Raw genomic sequence first — 13628 nt, 5'->3', positions numbered from 1 at the left:
AAAGGATTAAGACAAATCAAAGAAAAAGGAAAAAGGGGTAGTAAAATGGTGTTGAGGTGGTAAATTTAGGTGAAAACTCCCTCTCAAATGCTTGCAAGTACTAAAAATGAAGATCCCTAACTCAAAAGGACTAATTGGACCAAAAAAATACGCTATGCATCAATAAAAATGACTTCGAGGATCAAAATATAAGGGTTCCCTTATTTCTTCCATCAAGAATTCATCAAATTTACCTATATCTAACCAAATTACCTAGTACTTACCTTTTTCCCTAAGCAATTGACACATGTAATGGGATAAAGTTGTCCCACCATAATAAACTTAGGCTATATAAAATTAACCTATGTTAAGTTGTTAGAGGCAATCACTTAATGTTTGTTTCCAAATGAGTTATTTTGAAACTAAATGCATCATTATATTTTGGTGCCCCCATATTGGAATCTCCACACTTGTATTGAGATCCATAACATTTTCTCAAGACCCATGAACCTGTATTGGGATCCATGTTTCTTGATTCAACCATATCTACTTACACTGGGATCCATGCCATGTTCCTTGGGATCTATGTCACTACACTAGGATACGTGTCAACACAATGGATGGTGATGAGGATGCCACATCAACACTTTGCACACTTTTCAACGTATGAAGCATTGTATAAACCACATAGGTATGCATTACTTGCCACATGTGAGAATCCTTCTAAAAAGGGGTGCATTTTTCCTCTCCTCCATCCTATTGTTGGCTTCTAGAAGGGACTTGCCTTATATTGATTTGATATCACATGTGTGAGTGAGTTGGTTGCATGAATTATGGAGTTATTTGAGAGGGCACTCATGTTTTGACTCTTATTTGACTTTACATGTGCCAAAAGAAGGTTGTTAGCTCAATTAGAAGGGGGGGGGACTTGTTCTCTCCCCTCTTTGACCTCACACGTGTGAGTTAATTGGTGATTAGCTCCCTTTCTGAATGTGCCCTAGATTTTAGGATTTTTGTTGCAGCTTCTAGTGATTTTCTCACATGCCTTTCACTTATGACATGGTATTGGCTTGTGGCTTTAGCTCAGCCCATGGTATGAGCATATTGTTTCGTTGTAGCTCATGGTTGTTTATGTATGGTTTTCAGGCCTCTACCTTAAGGTTGATGTCACTCTCATTTGGCATGGTTGGAAATGGAATGAAAAGACTTGCTCAATATTGGTGTGTATTCTTCTTTGTTTCTTTTATTATAATGACCCAGGCCAACAATAAAAGGGTTTTGGCATACAAATTTTATTGTGGAAAGGGGTATTGCAAGGTAAACAAATGCAAATAAGATATGATGTATTTCTATTTTATTTCTTTGTAAAATTTAGAGCTAGGTCTTAGTATTGAGATTGAATATCATAAGGTTTTAATTTCTTAGCCTAGTATTATGCTTTAATTTCTTTGAAGTCTACATTACTTCAGCTAAATATAAAATTACTTTAACCTCCATATGGATATTGTGTAGGAAACCTAGCTTAATGGTCTCCAAGCATTGTCTAGGACATCAAAGAATAAAAAGGAACCTACTCAAGAGACAGTCAAGATTCCACGCCCAATGGTAGCATCTAGGATTTCTCTTCCATTCTCAACCATCTCGCGAAAATTGTCCTGCTTTAATTTTTTTTTTTTTTGACTTGCAGCCTACGGTTTTGATGTCTTCCATTTTCAGATCTGGGTTGCTTATACCCTTTCATATTTTGCGGCAGACTTGGATCTATATTGTAGATTGATATTTTGGAGTTACTTAATCTTAAATTAACCTTCTATTTCTATGGTTTTCATTATTTCAGTTTGCACAGATCTAGTGCCTACACCATAAAGAGACCAGTTCTAATCTGGATGACTCACAGGAATGAGGGTTTCATATTAAATTCAAATTTACTTGAAGTATTTCAAAATATAACGAAACTAATAGCAGCTGTTGTTGATATATTGCTGATTTATGGTGGTATAGTTTTTCCTGAGTAGTTCAACCACAAATATCATGAAATTAAATTTGTTCTCTTTCTTTGCACGTTATCTGGAAGATCTTTCAGTTGTTCCATGATCTAACGAGTCCTAAGAATCAAACTGGCGGTTTAATTGCTTGAACGACCCTATGAGTTGTGTCTTGTTTCTTTCGCATAATCACGGTAATGGGATGTAAGACACAAATCAATTCTCTAATTTCGACACAACTCACAAGATGCATAAATTGCTAAATGACTTCAGACTTTGGATGTGTTTCTGTATTTTTTAAACATCACGTATGAATTTAGTTTCAAAGCATTTTTTAAAGACTAAAATTATGTATGGATCAAATCTATTATTTGGAACATAAAACAACTCAGATTTTGGGCTTACACTTTGAAGCAAGTTTCATTAAATCTTATTCCACACCTTGTCTGAGCAGGTATTTATTGGTTTTGACAAACGTACAGTTTTGTGAATGCTCTGATGTAAATCTTGATCACAATTAATTTATAGGCTGAACTGTTATGTATAAATCTACTAAATGATTGCATTAGGCATCTAATCTCTAGAAGTAACACTTAAAAGGGGATCTGATCCATTACTTTGCAAACATATGGTGAGCTTAACCGCTATGGATATCATTCATAGTACAGTTGACTCAAACAACAGATCATTATTGGTTTAACAACCTCGCTATGATATTTGTGAACGCACTCACACAACCTTAAGTTATAAATATATCATGTCAAATCTGCTATCAAACTACAATTGGTCTCTTTCACTTATGATAGGTTACAAGCATAATTTTGGGCTCTTAAGTCAGAGATTCACATTGAACACTGTTGTATATTAGATGGCTTGAAGACTCTCTCTCTATAACCATATTCACATATGTCAAATTGTTTCAAACTCTAGGAAACTATCACCACTGGTTATAAATAACCTCTGTTCTGAGAAGCAACACTTCAAGAAAAGGTTGATTACTGCAGAATCATATGTGTGCTCTGGAACATAGCTTGTGAAACCTGATTGACATTGTTACTTTTGACTTGTGTCAGTAATCCTCTGCCATGTGAATTATTCGAATGGGACAATTTCACTTCTTGAGGTAACTAGAATTGAGCTAACTACAGCAATACGTGGGAATTTAAATTGAGGAACATTCCTAAAGGTAACTCATCACAAAAGATACTTCTCACATGGTAATTACTGATTGTTTATCTGAAGCAAATAACTTATAATTCCATGCTCGTTCAATGTATCAATGCTATTTACATATCTTATAATATCAGAAACTCAATCCTCAATCATTTGTTAGATTTGGTAATCATTTAAAATGTTGGTGCCTTTATTCCACACTTTTGAGTTTGTATGATATTCATACTTTGCCTCGTGTCCTTGGCAGGTAAAGTTCAGATAAAATCTTTAAACACTTCTAATTTGTGTCTCTTGATGTTTATCTCTCACAAGACTAAATATTGGAAATAAGATTTTTCAACATACATTTTTAAATTTGTCAAAATGAGCATTCTTGAAACTCCTCACATGACATTTCGTTTCTTTCGTTTATGGAATTCACCAATTTAAGCCTAGTAAATTCACATTGCTACAACAGATTTGGTTAGATTGACCTTTAGAGATTTCCCCCTAGGCTAGGATAGCTTAGTTTCTTCGTCTAAAGTGTGGGGAAAGGCTACTGAGGTGACAACAGGTAGCTTGCCTATTGTTCCTCCAGGATCTCCTGTGGAAGTTGGGACATTTCCTCCTATGGTAGAGTTTGAGAGCTAACAAGAAGAATATTAGTGGAGGATTTTCCCCTTGCTCTTCTTGAATTTGTTGAGAAAATAGGGTTATTTATTAGGGTTTGTAGTAGACAACCATAATTATTATTTTAGTTTCAATTGTAATCTCTAAAATAGAAACCTTAGTTGACCCCATATGCCCACTGGAAAAACGCTAATCTCCAGTCCTTCCATCAACTTAATACTCTTAATCCTTTAAAACAGTTTTGCCAGATTTACTCTTCAAATCACGTTAAAACTCATTACCCTAAAATTCCAGCAACCTATCTTAGGGAAACCCCCCTTAAGATGGAGCAGAGCAAGCATAAAATGTAGAAAATTGTTGGCTAGCTGATAGTTCCCCCCTCTTAGTTACACCAAAGCCTCACTTGAGCTTTAGGAATTTATCTCAAGAAGTGGGGGTTTCTATGATAACAGGTATTTCATGGGGCATCATCCTTGAGTTCCCACCATCCCATTATGTGTAAAACAGAAACCCGTTAAAATCAACCTACTAGGACCAACTTATGAAATCACTTTTTGGCTTGAAATTAAAACTGATTAACTACCTCCTTAAACATTGCTAGACCATGTTATTCTACCACTAGCACCACTACTTCCTCTCATCCGGTTTACAGATCTAACTATTACTATTAATTACCTTGTCTTCTACAAGGAAAGGCAATAAAATTGTTAATAGGGGATATATTAAGAATCAAAGGCACCTGAGGAGTGATAAGATTTGGTCTAGTTCCAGCGGCTTCACATAAATTTTCTTCAAGCTAGGGGGTTCCTTCTCTTAAAGCAATCAATATATGTCCATAATAATGTCACCAAATCTATTAATAGCTTCAACATCTATTGCAACTTCTAGTTCAAGCTATTCAAGGGCACCCGAGGAGTGACTAGATATGGTCTAGTTCTAGCAGCTTCAGATACAATTTCTTCAAGCTAGGGGGCTCCTGCTCTTGAAACAATCAATGCACGTCCATAATAATGTCACCAAATCTATTAATAGCTTCAACCTCTATTGCAACTTCTAGTTCAAGTTGTTCCACAATGTTATTTGAGCCCAGCTCCACATCATTAGTCTGGATGGTTTCATCTATCTTCACCACTTCTCTATCTCCCTCTTCAAACTTTGTCAATACTCCACCCCAACTACCTCTCACATGGCTTCCCTATTGAGAAATATAACTTGAGTAGGAACTTTTTACACAAGTTTTAGTGTGAACATGTAGGAAGTAGTTTGATATATTTTATTAGTAACAAAACTTAGGAAAGTGGGAAATAATTCTTCTAATTTCACTTGAAAAATAAAATTTAAATAAAAATCTAATGTTTTGATGTCAACTAATCCTAGGGATCTAAATAATATTTTCTAGAAGTTCTAGAACATTGGTGACTTACATTAGGATTTAGTCTTGGCCGTACATCTCATGATTGAGATAGGTGGCACATAAGATTGACAAGATTATTTATCTTCTCTCAATGCATAAATAAGACAAGAGAGGAGAGGTGGATCTCATACATGAAAAGACAACAAAAAAACTAAGAGCGGGCATAGTGCATTCAAGGAGAAGAAAAGAAGCGAATCACTGAAGTAACGAACAAGTACAACAAGGAATACAAACCATACTGCTGTTGTGGTAGTCCTTTCTTCATGCATAGGATATACAACATTAAATCTATCTATTCACAATTGTCTGAGGTGATTATATTGTGTCATATCCCCAATAATTAAATTTGTCTAAGGAGCATTCCCAATTTTGCAGTTTTGTTTCCTACTAAATTATTTTGGCGCTTGGACTTAGGAGTTTGGGTTAGAAGACTTGGAATTAAAATTTTGCAAAAGGAAAGAAGGCAACTTAGGAAAAGTGGGTCAAAAATTAAAAGGGTGAGTTGTGGGGGCCACACAAAGAGGGAAATCGAACCCTTAGGAGGAATTCGACCCACATGGAGGGAAAACGCTCAAAGGGGGCTCGATTTGGTGGGGACCACAAGGGGAAGATGAGAGCAACTACAAAAAGCAAAGGAAAACTCATTTTTGGGGGTTCCTTGTTCATTCATCTAACTTGAGAGTTTGCTTGTGCTAATAGCCAAGTCAACCGATGCTTTGAGCACAGGAATTTCCAAGGGGAAATTGCAGTCTCTCTTTCGGTGGACTTGGAGTGCCACCCTAAGGAGGAATTTCTGATCTTAGTGGGAGGTGATTTTGTTGGTGTTCGTGGTACTTATCAACATTTTTCCCAGCCAGCTCGAACTTCCAGGAGGACGTAGGAGCCAAAGCCGTACCACTGAGTTGGGGGAGATTCAAGGGGTATTTTGGCCAGAGAATTTAGGAGAAATTTCACTAAGGTTGGACCAACAAGTGTGGAGAATTTAAGGGTTGGAAGTTGCTGCTTCTGAGAGATCCAAACTCACTATTTCAAGGCTAGTGCAGCAGTGACACTAGGAAAAATTCGTGGAGCTAGACTTGTTGTCACCTAGATTGTATAAGCATCATGACAACACTCAGGACGGGGGTTGTCACTCTGATCCCTGCCCACTTTGTTCTAGTTGTCTCCTAACAGAAGGCTATGGGGGGTAGTCCCTATGGAATGAAATGAATGAAAGAAAGTTGAAAATCAAATTACTTGGGAGACATGGATGAGTGGCCTAGTCACTTGGTTGAAATTAAGCAAGATTATTAATTAAATTCGATTTTCTATTATGAGACCTGTTGGGTCCCTATAATACTAGTGATTACCCCATTACTATTGTAGTTATACCCCCTATTTATATTGTTGTGCCCCTATTACCCCCATATTGTTATTTTTGTGCCCCATAGAATTCCTCTATTGTTATTTTTGTGGCTTTATATTATTATTGTTAGGTCGGCTGGATTATAATGTGACTCCTTAGACTCCTATATATAGAAAGGAGGTTTTTTCATTTGTATCATCCAAGAATTGTTCATTTATGTAATGTAAAGGAGGTTGCCCCCTCGAAGAGGCTGAATTCTAAGGCGTGGATCTCTCTTTTCTATCTTTTCGTGAGCTGGTTTCATAACATTTGGTATCAGAGCTTTGGATTCTAGGGTTTCGCTGCTCCAAACAGGTCATCGTGGCATTTTCGCTATAACTTGTTTTCTGTGACGTTTCAGAAGTCGCAAAAAAAACCCATTTGAGAAGAATTGGTGTTGAACCTTGGGTCCAAATTTCAGAGCTTTTCGCACGATATTTTCGGAGATATGATCTGCGGAAGTTGGCCCTTTTGCAGACTCCTGAATTACATTCAAAACAGGTGACCTGGGGAAAATCGTCATAACTCTCTCTCTGAGGATCGGATTGAAATTTCGTAAAAAGGTACAGAAAGAGGACGGACTGTAGTTTCTTGTGTGTGTGTTTCAGATTCAAAGGTTGAAACAGGGACTCGTGGCACGTCGTACAAGTTCACTCTACTGAACCAGTCTAAAAGCAAGTCACTGTGGGAGATTTCACATAACTCTTCTTTGGAGAATCCAATTTGGTTCAAACTTGCGGCATTGGAAAGAGGACGCAGAAGGCTACTATAGGTAGCAATTTCAGAATTGGATGATCCGAGATTACAGAGATACATCAGATTCAATATCAGGCTTCTATAAAGTGAAAAAAAAGGTGTGTAGTTTTTTTTTTAATTTTTGTGTAAGCTTGGTTTAACGGAATTCAAAGGGCATAGTAAAGCATTATTATCGGTAACTGATGCCCCGAGGAAAGAAAATGCAAACACCTAGTAAGGAACCTGAAAGCTCTAGCATGACTCATGAAGAAGAGGAAGAAATGCTACATGATATATCAAAATTACAAGAACAAGTGCAACAAATGTCACGCTCACAAAAGCTAACAGAAGCTAAGGTAAATGGCGTGGAATCTAAGATAAAGGGTATGGAAGCTAAGATGGAGGATTCGATGGCAAATTTGAAGATAGATTTGAAGACAGACATGGAAGAATTGAAGAAGTTGCTACAAGAAAGGGTCACTAATGGTGAAAAGGTAGTAAAGGAAACTCATGATGAGAACAAAAGAAATGTTAATCATGATTCCATAGACTCTAATGTTGGATCGAAGACTCACCATGTTCCAAAAATCGATATGAGGAAGTTTGATGGCAAGGATCCCGCCACATGGATATTACAGATGGAGCAATTCTTCGATCTCAATAATGTGCAAAACACATAAAAGGTACGTATGGCAACTTTATATTTGGAACCAAATCAGTTTGTATGGTATCAATGGCTTTGTTCTCGTAAACAATTTATCACTTGGGCAATTTTTACGGAAGAATTGATAGCACATTATGAGGATACAAAAAGCAACACTTTTTTTAGCCAATTGATAAGTCTCAAACAAAAGGGTTCAATAATGGAGCACATTGAGGAGTTCCAAAAATTGAACATAAGGGTAAAAGATATTCCAGAGGAGCATAGGATTGATGTGTTCATAGGGTCTTTAAAGGATAATATCCAACATGATGTGCGCCTTTGGGAAGCTGATTCATTAGAGAAGGCATTCAGGTTAGCAAGAAAAATGGAAAGCAAAATTATGGCAACTAGGAAGCATACCATTCACAACTATAAAGACGGAAGTGTTGTTGCCCATAGTCTTCCACAACCTACAAGGTTGACACCACAACAATTGGAAGAAAAAAGAGCAAAAGGGCTTTGTTACAATTGTGATAGCAAATACACAAAAGGTCATAAGTGTGCTGAGAAGAAATTATTCTACATAGATTGTGAAGAGGAAGAAGAAAAGGAGCAAGAAAGGTCAAAAGAAGAGGATATATTCCAGGAACAAAGCCTAGATGAAGAACAAATAAATCCGACCATATCCTGTAATGCACTGGCGGGAATTACCACTCCTCAAACCATCAAGATAGAAGGACAAATCAAGAAGAAAAAGCTAATAGTGTTGATTGATTCAGGAAGCACCCACAATTTTATTCATTGTAAGGTAGCAAAAGAATTGAATTCTTCCTATATCCAGCACCAGAGTGTCAAGTGATGATTGCAAATGGAGGAACAATAAATTGTTCTGGAAAGTGCCATAATATCAAGCTATCCATGGGAGAATATGTATTGACTAGCCCAATGCTTTCCATTCCAATGGGAGGTGCTGATGTTGTACTAGGAGTCCAATGGCTACAATCCTTGGGTACAATAGCTTTTAATTTTCAAGAACTTTTCATGAAATTTTCTGTGGAAGGTGTTATCTCAAAATCAGACCCTGATAGGCTGCTGGTCAGGTTGATTCTAAGTAACTATTTCAAACCTACTTTAGGCTGAGGCTTAGCCTCCTCAACCTGAGAGGGCTCTCTCTGGGTGTAATAATGATTTTGATTAAAAATAAGATGGCTAACTCTTGTAGAACAACTATGGCAAATATGAATGCTGGAAATACATCAAACAAGTATCCATTGGGCCTATGGAGTCAACAACACTTCAATACAACAAAGATCTTGACCTTACATGGAAGTCAGGGCATTTAGCATTTGAATATTCAGAATATGCACTCATAAGTAACCACACAGTTTATAGATGCATACAGGAAATCAGAGCACATTCAGTGAATTCTGAGTGATTATACATCCATACCACTATAAACAAAACTAAGAAGAAGACAACATCACACATTCTGAATATGAAAAATCCTTCATGAATCCTGAGAAGTAAAATCAAAATTATATTACTGAAAGTGAGTCTTTACATAAGCCAAATACTATGCTCTGTTATAAAGTTTTCCAACCTTGATTACATTGTTGTTTCAGCTATATATAGAGTTCTTATTCTAACTGATCGAGATTCCTCCTCCAGCATGAGGGGAATTCGAAAACTACTTCTAATGACACCTATCAACCATTTAACCAACTAATAAATACAACAAAGTGCTAACTGGAGTTTTTTAAGAGATCTAAATCAACTATGACTCTAACTCCATATTACATGCATGATGGCTTCTCCTCGTTCTTTGACATCTGGCCCTCTTTTAGTTTAGCTGAGATGGGTGTTTGATATTAATGCTCCATGTTGACCTTGGATGCTGAATCCTTTTAACTGCTCAGAAATATTAGGAGATTACCCTTCCTTCTCGGCTTCAGTTTTCCCCAAAATATTCGAATGCACAGAAGCATGACCTTTAGCCTTTAATTACCCAAATGTAGAAGACTGCCACGTCCCTGATGCGTTGTAAGCTTTTCCCATGAACATATGTGCAGGCAAAAGTTTCTTGCAGGCAAACCGTTTGATATACCCTGAACTGTGGTAAAGGAGTTCACTTTACGACAAAAATTGGATTTGAATATTAAACCCTTTTAAGCGTCCACCTGTCTTGACCTAATTGATTGTTGACAGCTTCAGATGATGTCTTGCATGCCCTTTGGACGTTTTCCTTTCAAAATTCCCGCTTATGATTCAAACTGTTTGAATTGCGTAAAAATCATCACCTTCAGCAGTTTTGTAGCGCGCTACGAAACTGCTGAGTTTTTTTTTTAAAAACAACTTGCTTTTGACCCGAGACCTTTATTAGCCGAGTATTTGATTGCCAAAACTCCCTTAAACTTTCCACATGTCGAACAGGGATTTATATTTCCTCAGAAAGATAAAATTAAGCAAATTTGTCAAAATTTTGGAAACAAAACCTTACTTGAAATGAGAACTTATTTAGCAGGTAGCCGGCTTAGCTGTGCCTTCAGATCTTCAATTTGTTTCCTCATAGCCTTATTCCCAGCTCTCAATTGCATATTGATCCTTCTTATGTATTTGGCTTCTTTAATTGCTGGTACTGTCCATGTGTGAAATTGTGAATGGCCATCAACCACTGAATTCAGCTGAGCTTCTACAACAGCATTTCCTTCCCATAAAGTTTTATAATACTTTGCATGTATAGGTGCATGCTTTCTAGCGGCTTTCTTTAATTTGGCAATTTCAAATTTAGCTGATTCCAATTGTCTCTGTATGGCTGCTATATTATCTTCTTGAGATGCAATGACTGTTTTGCCCGTGTCTTTTTGTATCTCTTCCCCTGTTTCCTCTGTTCTTGGCAGTCCTTCCTGTACTTGCTGGAATCTCCTTGTCATAGGTCTTCTTGGTTTAAAAACGAACTCTTCATCTGGTACATCAAATCTAAGCCTTTTTGAGGCCTTGGATTTCTTGGTGTTTTCTTGTTCTGACTGCATCAATTCAACTTGAACTGGTATAGACTGCTCAAATTCAATAGCCTGCAATAAATCATTTAAACTTGCCTTGGACACTGGGCTTTCTTCAACTGCTATAGCTTTACCTTTTTCCTTATTTATTTGACTTCTTGTTCTTACCCTTGAGACTGCTTCAGATGTGCTTGTTTCAGGTACAGTCTTTTTATCCTGAGCCTTTTCCTTAGTTGATTGCTGAGCTTGATCTTGGATGATGAGTGGCTTCAGTGGCTTCACTGGTTTTCTTACTTGTGACTTTGTAACTCTTTTAGCTCTTGCTTCTGTTTGGAGCTCAGCTATTGTAAAATCCCTGGCAGGTTGGGGAGTGAGGCCAGTCTGGCTTTTGAAGCCAGCCATAAAAATAAATGAATTCCAATCCCTGTCTATCTGTTGGAGCCCATCTAAAACCAGTAGTTTAATTAAACCATGATGAAACAAAGAGGTTTCACAGTCCTCTTTCCTCAGCTGTACCTTATCACACATCTTACTCAAACTACGGAACAGATAAAAAGGTAAATCTATGGAGACTTTTCCGGTGAAATGCAAAAGTAGTTTGAAATGGTAAGAATAAACCTTGTTATACCTTCCTTCACAAGTCAAATATTTCTGTATGCAGGTGAGTAAGAGAGCATAATCTTCTTTGACATAATTCCTGGGCACTGCCTTACTTAAATCTTCATTTAAATAATCATCCTTCAAAAACTCCTTGCAAGGATTCATGTCAAATTTAAAATTTTTGAACCATTCCTCTTGTCCTCTTGGGATCTCTGTCACAGCAGATATCACTTCTGGAGAAACCTGCACTTCTAACATGGCTACCTTTGAATTCAAACCAGTGAAGTTAATTGCGAATTCCTTAGTTACCTGTGCATGTCCTCCTTGTAATTTTTTACAAAAATTCCAGCACCCGGCCTTTTTAAACGCTTTCTTCACCTCTTCATTTCTCAGCGTTATATCCAGGCCTTCGGGTTCAGTCCTTAGACATTTGCCGGATCTGTGCTCTTTTTTCTCCATGGATTCTTCCAAATCTTCGCACACAAAGACTACCAGCTCCTGTTGAAATTGTGATTCAGCTTCTTTCTTAATTCGGCCTCGCTTGAATTTTAAACTCTTCCGTTTAAAACCTTTCAAGATATAATCTTGTAGATTTTGTCATTCATGCAGGACCTACGGCTATCATTATGGTTTATGCACGGTAAAATTTCTTGGGAATAATAACTTGTGCATATCAACAGATCTAGTGGTGGTGATAGTGGCAATGAGCGTTAAAATGTGATAAGAAAGGTATATGAGCTGACATGAGAAGACATGGCTGATGACTCACCTAACGGACTTGACATTTCGGGAAAGATTCGCTACAGAATGTACGAATCCATTATTTCGCAGCGCTGTTAGTTTTGAATTTTAATGATGCGCTGCGAAACTGCCTAATCATGAAGCGCTGCGAAACTGCCTAGTTATGATTTCGCTACGAAATTGGCGAATTGGCATAGCGCTTACGAAATCACGAAAAGGCACGGTGACTCACATAAGACAAGAGGTGGCTATAGAACAATGATGGGTAGAGGGGAACCAATAGGAGTTTAGAACAACTTGAGTTTAAAACTCTTTTAAAAACTCCAAATCCTACGGGAAGAAAATTAAAAATGAAAATTTGAAATTAAACTAGCACAGACCTTTGTCATCGGGCTAGGATAGAAAATTACATGTATCAATTTTTAGTTCTAAGTGATAACAGAAGGAAAGGAAGTTGAATTAAGGGGTATTGCAGGGAAACCAGGAAAGATAATCAGCTCTAATGGCATGACAAAGCTTCTAAAAAAGGAGCAAAGAGGTGTAATTGCACAATTATGTTCGCTAGATGTTTCCACATTGGAATCATCTATTTCTCCAGATCTCCAAAAAGTCCTGGACAATCATTCCAAGGTATTTGAGTCTCCCACCTATGCGTGATCATGATCATGCTATTCATCTGATTCCAGGAAGTGTTCCTCCAAACATCAGGCCGTACAGATATCCATATGTCCAAAAAAGTGAAATTGAACGTATGGTTGCAGAAATGCTAGAGGCTGGTATAATTCAACCAAGTCAAAGTTCTTTCTCAGCTCCAGTAGTATTGGTGCACAAGAAGGATGGATCATGGCGCATGTGTCCAGATTATAGGGAGCTCAACAAGCTCACTATTAAAGATAAGTTCCCCATTCCTGTTATTGATGAATTACTGGATGAATTGCATGGATCAATTTACTTCACCAAGTTGGATCTTCGTTCGGGATATCATCAAATTAGAATGAAGATTGAAGACATTCCGAAAACGGCATTTAGAACTCATGAGGGTCATTATGAATTTTTGGTCATGCCTTTTGGCCTTACCAATGCACCTTCAACATTTCAAGGTTTGATGAATTCAATTTTCAAACCATTCCTTAGAAAATTTGTGTTAGTATTTTTTGATGATATACTAATCTACAGCAAGTCTTGGAAGGATCATGTTGAACATGTTGACAGGGTGTTACAACTATTGGAGGAGAAACAATTATATGCAAAAAGATCCAAATGTTTCTTTGGAGTCCAGGAGGTGGAATATTTGGGTCATATTGTATCTCATGAAGGAGTTAAGGTAGACCCTAGCAAAATTAAAGCCATTAAGGAATGGAAAATC

This window comes from Pinus tabuliformis, chromosome 1_1 (genome assembly GCF_031772625.1).
Source record: "Pinus tabuliformis cultivar Carrire ecotype Pingquan chromosome 1_1, CPIR1, whole genome shotgun sequence".
Classification (NCBI taxonomy): domain Eukaryota; kingdom Viridiplantae; phylum Streptophyta; class Pinopsida; order Pinales; family Pinaceae; genus Pinus; species Pinus tabuliformis.
Note: the sequence above shows the minus strand (reverse complement) of the source record.